Consider the following 10,246-nt stretch of genomic DNA (forward strand, 5'->3'; position numbering starts at 1 on the left):
AATTTTCACAGTTAGCAATCACATCAACATTACAATAAACTGCAGATAGAACATAAATATAAAATCGCAGAAGACAAGCCAAGACAAGAGGACACAAGATATGGAGCGAGCCAGGGACAAACCCCACAATGTGTGGGGAAACCCTTGATCAATTCTTCTTTTATCTTCAAAGTTCAGCAGAGAAAGAGAGAGAGAGTACATTTACAACATAAGTCAACACTTTGACTTGTCTAGATCTGAGCATAGATCATCTTCTATAACGATGAGATCAGTTGAAGACATTCTGCTTCAACTGATCCTCCAAGGTGACTCCTTCACCTATCATCATCCTACATCAGGTTCTCAAGCTGCACCACTGCATACTGCATCATGCTGCACTAATCATGATTATCATGCTGCCCATGTCCATGATCTTATCCATCATAATGTTGTTCAAACTAAGGTGCATCATCATCACGCTACTGCCCCTGCTAATGTATCATTGTCCTGCCATGCACATGATCTCATAGTGCTGCCCATCATGTTGCTTCCTCTGCCTTCTCATTGCTTCATCATGCTGCAACAATTTGCTTCTTTTGATATCAGCCTTAGCTGCTTGCTATGGCTTGTAGCCTAGCTAAGTAGCTAGGCTATAGATCCTATTCAGCAAATTTCTTAAATTGTCCTTCTTTCTGCGTTAACAGATCTCCATGTGTTAACAGTTTTCTATGACAACATTGACAACATATAGGGTTTCTCCTTGAAACAGTGTGTATAGACCCTTTATGTCATGTGTTCACTACAACATGTTCCTTACTGCGTATTCCTTACATAGCTGCCTTGATTACGTTCATATGGCTATGTATATATATGAATGTACTCCTTCATAACTGCGTTAAACTCGACTTCATATTACTGCATATATATTTATGAACATATTCCTTCATAACTGCGTTGAACTCGGCTTCATATGACTGCGTATATATTTATGAACATATTCCTTCATAACTGCATTGAGACTGTTGTGTGTGTCATATATATATATATATATATATATATATATATATATATATATATATATATATATATATATATATATATATATATATATATATATATATACACCATGACTGCGTGTAGAGCATAGGGTTTCCGGCATATAAGGTAATGCGTTGTATAGCCTGTATGTATCATGGTCTGATCATCATACCACATCCCGCGTGTACTGCATCCAGCGTATAGAGTAGTATGTCCACCGTATCACCAGACAGCGTATAGAATTTATATGATTTGCTGCGTATCCACCTGACTGCCCAGCGTTGACTTCCCAGCGTATGTCTGCCTGTGTGTTCATAATGCGTCCAATGCCTTGCGTTCAACATGACTGCGTATCACCTTTAGACTTTCCACGACGCCCGGAACGACCTCGTGTTCCAAACCAGCGTACTCGCCCTCGGTGTTCTCTCTGATGACGACGATGTTCACATTATCGTGCCTGGTGGGGAGGCCGGGGAGATTCGAACAGTGAACAAGGGAAGCGAAAAGATCCAATTCTTTCCTCATCTGGACATTGAGGGAGCTGACACCTCCCCCCACAGGGGTGGGGAGGCCGCCCTTCAAACAGACCTTGTTCCGCCTAATTGATTCAATGACCTCTGTGGGGACTCTGTCCATGGAGGAATGCATGTCGTAAGTTTCGAAGTAAATAGGGGCGTGCATGGCCTTCATGACATCCACAACGGCTCCCGTCACCAAGGGCCCGATGCCCTCTCCCCGTATCATGGTCACCGCCCTCGGGGCTCTGTCCCCGGGCCGAGGCATGTATGTTACGCTTCGACGATGACACTCATTCTTCAATGGTTCCGCTACCATTCTCGATCTCAGTAGGCGTGAAGCTATCTAGGTGGCCATGTCCCCTGCGATCGGATCGCCCCACCTTGTGTTTGGATCTAAATCATAATGCTACTACAGTTAGGGCATCATAGCAAATACTCTTAGCGTTTTCTCCTTCTCCAAAAACCCAGACGTGGAGAGGAGATCACCTAAAGAGTGTGTCTAAATGACATCAAATCCTCTTATATTTATACTAAAATGAGAGTGATGAATAGACACGACAGTTGGGCTTCTAGAGCCCACATAAGTGCTGGTCGACTTGATAATAATTACATAAACAAAATAAATTCATATCTCCATAAATATTTATCGGAATCGGATGACCTTTGGATCAATCCTACACCTCTTGACGAGAGGGATCCAATAAAAATATCAGCTGCCATAAATAAGTTGACCCACATGGAGTTTGGCCCTAGTTTCCAATTTAACACTCCCTCTCAACTAGGGAGAACTCCATCCGCTGATCCATATGTATGACTGTACTATCTCTGCCATTAGTGCCTTGCACTACTCTGCCTAGCTCTGCTGGCTTTGCTCTACTCTGCTCAGCTCTGCTGGCTCGGCTCTGCTCTGCTCAGCGCTGCTGGCTCTGCTCTGCTCAGCTCTACTGGCTCTGCTCTGCTCAACTCAGCTCTGCTGGCTCTGCTCTGCTCTGCTCATCTCCGCTGAACTATGAAGAAGAAGAATTGATCGAGAATGAGTCATATCATTCTCCACTGACCTGAAGTCAATCTCAGAGTGCATACCACTAGTCCCAGACCAGTCTCAACTGACCCGAAGTCAGCTTCATAGTAAGTACCACTCCTACCACTGGTCCCAGACTAGTATTGCAGTCTCAGAGGGTGTACCACTGGTCCCAGACCAGTCTCAACCGACCCGAAGTCAGCGTCATAGTATGTACCACTCTCACTGGTCCCAGACTAGTACTGCACTGACACGAAGTCAGTCTGAGCCGACCCGAAGTCAGCGTCATAGTATGTACAACTCCTACCACTGGTCCCAGACCAGTATCATTGATCCCAGATCAATGGAGGACATCCTAGCGTAGGGAGTACGGTAGATACAACGATGCATCCATCGGTACTACTATGGTCCCTAACTTCATTTCCCTGCTCATTGATCAGATGAGAGGTACTTCCCATGAGTCCCAGACTACATGGGTAGGATGCCTCGACAGGAGAACTTAATCAATCCTGTCCTCACAAGAGAACACATCAATCCTGCTACAATCGCCATGGAGAACACATCAATCCAGGCTGCCATGGAGAACACATCAATCCAGGCCTCACAGGAGAACACATCAATCCTGCTACAATCGCCATGGAGAACACATCAATCCAGGCCTCACAGGAGAACTAATCATCCTGCTACACAAGAGAGCGAATCATCTTGTCCCACAATAATCATCTTGTTCCAGCGTGCACCACCAGGGGAGGGTGAGTCACCCTGTGGTCGTATGTTGCTCCAGTAGAACTGCAAGCCCCCCAAAGCTCCCAGAGCTCAATCTATGCAACATGCAGGACCCTTTTACAAAGGTCTCTCGACGACTCCAAGTCGTTCGGGAAAAATCACAAATTTGATCTTTCCTCAGGGCTCTGTCCTGTTCATCATCTCAGTGCGATGGAGCCTCCTTGCTCATCGACTTTCCATATCCCAGATAAGGCAGTATCTGATGTCTGTCTGCTAGAGCAATTGTCGAATACAGGATTCCTCAATAATCAAATCCCACCTCTAGTTGTCATAGAGAATCACAGTGGTATTCATCATTTGTACAAACAGCTCACTGAAGAGCTTCAACAACCAGACTGCCTCACAGAAGGCCATACTATCAGCAATGTACTCTGCCTTGGTGGTGCTCAGAGTCACCGACTTCTGCTTCTTGCTCATCCAGGATATCGAGGCAAATTGCAAAAAGAAACAGCACTGAGAAGTGCTCTAGTGATCCTCCATACTGCCTGCCCACTCATCATTCGAATAATCATGTGGTTTCATATTTCCGGCAGTGTATCTCAATTCATGAGAGATTGTGCCCTGAAGATATCTTAAAAGATTCTTGGCACCAATCTAGTGAGGCTCAACCAAATATGAGCTCACCATGCTAACTGCAACATAGATGTCCGGACGAAGGTTCTCCAAGAACATCAACGCGAATGAGTTTATGAAACTCAGAGGCATTTCCCAAATCTGGTCCAACATCATTACCATATAACTTCTGAAAGTTAAGATCCTCGAGGCAGTCATAAGCTTGCATCTTATCTTCCCACATTCAGAATCCAACTCCCTCTGTCTCCTATAAATGAGAGGGTCTGCACCTATCAGACATAGGTGCCGGTACGAGAGGTTTATCATCCACAACCTTCGAGTAATGGTTTGGATCGGTTTCACTCCTAGTGAATCTCAGCTGCATTAGACAGCTATCAATCCTCTCATATTATGCCTGAGGTGTTTTTCTTCAAGCCATAGAGGGCTTTCTTCCACCTGTATACATGAGATTCCTTGATCATGATTCTCAAACTCCTCGGGTTGTTCCAAACCTGTGAACCTGCTGCATGAGGGGAATGGTACCCTTATAATATTTTCCTTTGGTACATTTCAGACATGTACCTTCATGCTTCCTTTTGAATTCAGGCATCCTAGTCACCATTTGACTCACAGACCTCTAGAGCTGAGTCAATGGACATGGTCCCCAGTGGACTTCCTGCAACTTGATACAACCCTGAACTCAAAAACATCTTTAAAAGATCTATTTTCAAACACGTACCTTTCCATCGATAAGTGCCACCCTGCAACCTTTGACTTCCATTTCCGAGATGGACATCAGGTTCGATCAGGTACATAAAAGAGATTTTGGGGTTCCTTGCTTTCGTGGAAGAGTCGACCATTTCTTTGATGACCTGCATTACCAGTCATTCTTTTGATCATTGAAGATGTCCCAGGAATGATTGTTATCTTCATCAAGAGATGTGTCTCTGCCATTCGGACACTCCTTCGCATAACGGCCGAACTTATTTCAACAAGGCATCCGCCTTTCCTTCCACCCTTAGATCCGAACTTCCCAATGAAGTGATCTTAAGATGGACCATCAAAATCTTCCGCTGCGCCATTCTGATAACATTCTCTGCTTTGACTTCACCCTATGTGAATTACGAAGAACCCGTTGATCCTTCTGTCTTGTCCCAACTGTCTTCGGTGATTGCTCTTTCACTCTTGCTTGGGCATTGTCTTCACCTCAACTCTGATACCATGTTAAGTTTAGGTATGTTCTATGCTAGAGCAATTTATTTAAATTTTCACAGTTAGCAATCACATCAACATTACAATAAACTGCAGATAGAACATAAATATAAAATCGCAGAAGACAAGCCAAGACAAGAGGACACAAGATATGGCACGAGCCAGGGAGAAACCCCACAATGTGTGGGGAAACCCTTGATCAATTCTTCTTTTATCTTCAAAGTTCAGCAGAGAAAGAGAGAGAGAGTACATTTACAACATAAGTCAACACTTTGACTTGTCTGGATCTAAGCATAGATCATCTTCTATAACGATGAGATCAGTTGAAGACATTCTGCTTCAACTGATCCTCCAAGGTGACTCCTTCACCTATCATCATCCTACATCAGGTTCTCAAGCTGCACCACTGCATACTGCATCATGCTGAACTAATCATGATTATCATGCTACCCATGTCCATGATCTTATCCATCATAATGTTGTTCAAACTAAGGTGCATCATCATCATGCTACTGCCCCTGCTAATGTATCATTGTCCTGCCATGCACATGATCTCATAGTGTTGCCCATCATGTTGCTTCCTCTGCCTTCTCATTGCTTCATCATGCTGCAACAATTTGCTTCTTTTGATATCAGCCTTAGCTGCTTGCTATGGCTTGCAGCCTAGCTAAGTAGCTAGGCTATAGATCCTATTCAGCAAATTTCTTAAACTGTCCTTCTTTCTGCGTTAACAGATCTCCATGTGTTAACAGTTTTCTATGACAACGTTGACAACATATAGGGTTTCTCCTTGAACCAGTGTGTATAGACCCTTTATGTCCTGTGTTCACTACAACATGTTCCTTACTGCGTGTTCCTTACATAGCTGCCTTGATTACGTTCATATGGCTATGTATATATATGAACGTATTCCTTCATAACTGCGTTGAACTCGACTTCATATGACTGCGTATATATTTATGAACATATTCCTTCATAACTGCGTTGAACTCGGCTTCATATGACTGCGTATATATTTATGAACATATTCCTTCATAACTGCATTGAGATTGTTGTGCGTGTCATATATATATATATATATATATACGCCATGACTGCGTGTAGAGCATAGGGTTTCCGGCGTATAAGGTAATGAGTTGTATAGCCTGTATGTATCATGGTCTGATCATCATACCACATCCCGCGTGAACTGCATCCAACGTATAGAGTAGTATGTCCACCGTATCACCAGACAACGTATAGAATTTATATGATTTGCTGCGTATCCACCTGACTGCCCAGCGTTGACTTCCCAGCGTATGTCTGCCTGTGTGTTCATAATGCGTCCAATGCCTTGCATTCAACATGACTGCGTATCACCTTTAGACTTTCCACGACGCCTGGAACGACCTCGTGTCCCAAACCAGCGTACTCGCCCTCGGTGTTCTCTCTGATGACGACAATGTTTACATTATCGTGCCTGGTGGGGAGGCCGGGGAGATTCGAACAGTGAACAAGGGAAGCGAAAAGATCCAATTCTTTCCTCATCTGGACATTGAGGGAGCTGACACCTCCGCCCACATGGGTGGGGAGGCCGCCCTTCAAACAGACCTTGTTCTGCCTAATTGATTCAATGACCTCTGTGGGGACTCTATCCATGGAGGAATGCATGTCGTAAGTTTCGAAGTAAACAGGGGCGTGCATGGCCTTCATGACATCCACAACAGCTCCCATCACCAAGGACCCGATGCCCTCTCCCAGTATCAGGGTCACCGCCCTCGGGGCTCCGTCCCCGGGCCGAGGCATGTACGTTACGCTTCGACGATGACACTCATTCTTCAATGGTTCCGCTGCCATTCTCGATCTCAGTAGGTGTGAAGCTATCTAGGTGGCCATGTCCCCTGCGATCAGATCGCCCCGCCTTGTGTTTGGATCTAAATCATAATGCTACTGCAGTTAGGGCATCATAGCAAATACTCTTAGCATTTTCTCCTTCTCCAAAAACCCAGACATGGAGAGGAGATCACCTAAAGAGTGTGTCTAAATGACATCAAATCCTCTTATATTTATACTAAAATGAGAGTGATGAATAGACACGACGGTTGGGCTTCTAGAGCCTACATAAGTGCTGGTCGGCTTGATATTAATTACATAAACAAAATAAATTCATATCTCCATAAATATTTATCGGAATCGGATGATATTTGGATCAATCCTACACCTCTCGACGAGAGGGATCCAATAAAAATATCAGCTGCCATAAATAAGCTGACCCACATGGAGTTTGGCCCTAGTTGCCAATTTAACACGAACACATATCTATGACTCTTCCCATCACCTCAAAATTTCCATTATCATTCGGTATATCAATATATAGATATATATTCATATTTGTGCTTTCTTTTTCTTTCACATACCAAACTCTTGATGGAAATTTCACCTCTTTTGAATTCTTCCAGTCTGAAATTATCTTCTTATCACTTGAGGCACTGGAAAGATTTGTAGCCATGAGCTCAGGTGGAGTTCGTTCACCAATGTTTTTTTAAGATGCACCTTTAAGAGTCTTTGGTCCAGAAAGATTCACAGAAATTTTCTTTGATGCCATTTTCCTGAAAAATAGAAACACATAAATCAGTAAATAACAAAAACATATTAACTTAAATTAACAACGAAATAAATTTTTTATTTGTATAATCAGAATCCTCCAACCACCCCTAACGGGCGGGCAGGCGGGAGGTCGGGTGAGGGACAACGGGGCGGGGTGAGGGCAGGCGGGGTTAGTGGGCGGGCTAGGTGGGTGTGGGCGAGAGGGGTGCGCAGGTGTGGGCAGGGGCGAGCGTGCGGGGGGGTCACACCCGGCCCCCTTCCACCCCCACGCACCCACGCTGACCCTCTTCCCTCACCCCCACCCGCCTCTCCCCCATCCCTCTCGCTCCCCCTCACCCGCACGCCCTCCTCGCCACCCACATGCCCCCACCTACCCCCAAATGCGCGCTCCCCTAACCCACCCCCTCACGCCCTGCCCCTCCCTCTCCTTCACCCCCCTCACCCACACCCACGCCCACCCTTGCCCCCTCAGACTCCCCACCCCCTCTCCCCCCTGCCCTCCACCCACATCCTCCCCCTCCACTCCCCGCCCACGACCCTTCCCCTCCCCCCAACCCCCCCTCACACTCCCCACTTGACCCCCCCCCTGCTCACCCCACCCCCCCCCCCCTTACCTCCCCCCACCCCCCCCACACTCCCCACCTCAACCCCCCCGCTGCCCCCCTCACACACCCACCCACGACCCTTCCCCTTTTCCTACCCTCGTCGCCCACGAGCCCATCCCAGCCCCCCTCACACTCTCCACCCCCGCCCACGACCCCTTCCCTACCCCCTACGCCCCCCCCCCCACACTCCCCACCCTGACCCCCCCGGCCCACGACCCCTTCCCTACCCCCTACCCCCCCCCCACACTCCCCACCCTGACCCCCCCGGCCCACGACCCAACCCCGACCCCCCCCTCACATCCACCCCCACCCACGACCCCTCTCGGTGGGGAGGGAGGCAGGGAGCGGGTGGGGAGGGAGGCAGGGAGCGGGGGGGGGGGGGGGGGGGGGGAGAGGGTGGTGAGGGAGGAGAGGGGCGTGGGGGGGAGGGAGTGTGCGACAGGGGGGGTTGAGAGTGTGAAGGGGGGGGGCGGCGCGGGGTCGGGAGTGAGCGGTCATGGGCGGGGGGCTAGGTCCTGGGCGAGGGAGGGAGCGGGGGGGTTGGTGTCGTGGGTGGGTGGGTGGGGGGGGGGGGTGAGGGGAGGGCAGGGGTTGTGGGCGACGGGGGGGTAGGGAGACGGTGTGGGTGGAGAGGGGGAGGAGGGCACGGGGAGGGGTGTGGGGAGGCCGTGGGAGTGGTGGAGGGTGGGCGCGGGGGGAAGGGGTGGGGTGAGGAGAGCGGGGAGGGGGAGTGGGAGGGCGGGTGAGGTGGGCGGAAGGGCGAGTGTGAGGGGGTGGGGAGGGTGGCCATGTGGGGAGGGCGCGTGAGGTGAGGGGGTGGATGATGGGGAGGGCGTGTGGGTGAGGGGGCAGGTGCGAGTAGGGATGGGAGTGTTGACGAGTCATGTGGGGATGTGGAGGGGGGGTAAGGAGGCAGGGGCACGGGGTGTGGTTGAAGGGGGTCAGAGTGTCGAGAGTGGGGGGTTGGTGATAGGGGCGAGTCGGGCTACGGCGTCCACCCCAGCAGCTCGCCCGCCCACCGCGGGGGTTGGGCGATTCTGAGAATCACCCAACCCCCGCGATAGGCGGGCGAGCTGCTGGAGTGGGTGCCGCAGTGACACGCCACCCCCCCACGCCCTCACACCCCACCCGACCTCCCCGCCCACCGCGCGACACCACGGCGGCCCACCCATGGCTATTGGGCGATTGAGTTTAGTCGGGCCCACCATGCTCACGATGGACGTAATTGTTATTTTGGCTCAGAAAAATTATTAATTTAAAAAAAATATCTTCTTCATTAAATTAATTTAATATGAAAATTTTCAAGGAAAAAAATTTAACTTACCTTTCAATTGTGAGAATTCTTCGTTGAATATGTTGTTGATAGAAATATAGCTGCTCCACAAATTCACGAGTCTTTCAACGAACTTCAAAAAACCTGGATGTGAAGTGAGTAATAGTGATAATGAAATTTAATATATAAGTGAAATTACGAAGATGTTTTACCGTACGGTTAATGTGGGAAAAATTGTTTTAAAATATTATAAAGCGAATATTGTAGAATTGTTTTACAACAGGTTGAATGTGGGATTAATTTATTTTAGAATATATTATAAAAAAATTTAAAAAAATAAATAAAAATAAATAAAAAATTCAATTGTTTAGTAAATATTATATACTTTAACTATTAAAATAATTAATGTAGAAGTTGTAGTTTACAATTTTAATTTTAGTGATTTATTTCATAAAAAAAATTAGTTTACATTTTTCAATAAATTGTAGAATAAAATAATGAAGGTAAATAAATCTAACAAACTTTTTGGAGGGAAATATTTTCGCGAAAATTTTTGGAGGGAAATATTTTCGCGAAACTTTTTGGAGGGAATAATTTTGGAGGGAAAATTTCATTCTTTAAGCTATATAATATCCTTAGGAGACTCTCCATTTGTATCATTCAACATCTTCTATTT

At 47.1% G+C, this 10,246-nt stretch overlaps 2 pseudogenes; both read right to left on the reverse strand.

Moving 5' to 3' along the window:
• Positions 1 to 1,329: 1,329 nt before the first annotated feature.
• Positions 1,330 to 1,851, reverse strand: LOC149175950 (isocitrate dehydrogenase [NAD] regulatory subunit 1, mitochondrial pseudogene; annotated as a pseudogene).
• Positions 1,852 to 6,420: 4,569 nt separating this feature from the next.
• On the reverse strand, positions 6,421 to 6,942 carry LOC149175951 (isocitrate dehydrogenase [NAD] regulatory subunit 1, mitochondrial pseudogene; annotated as a pseudogene).
• Positions 6,943 to 10,246: the final 3,304 nt, after the last annotated feature.

The sequence above is a fragment of the Pinus tabuliformis genome, chromosome 4_1, assembly GCF_031772625.1.
Source record: "Pinus tabuliformis cultivar Carrire ecotype Pingquan chromosome 4_1, CPIR1, whole genome shotgun sequence".
NCBI lineage: Eukaryota > Viridiplantae > Streptophyta > Pinopsida > Pinales > Pinaceae > Pinus > Pinus tabuliformis.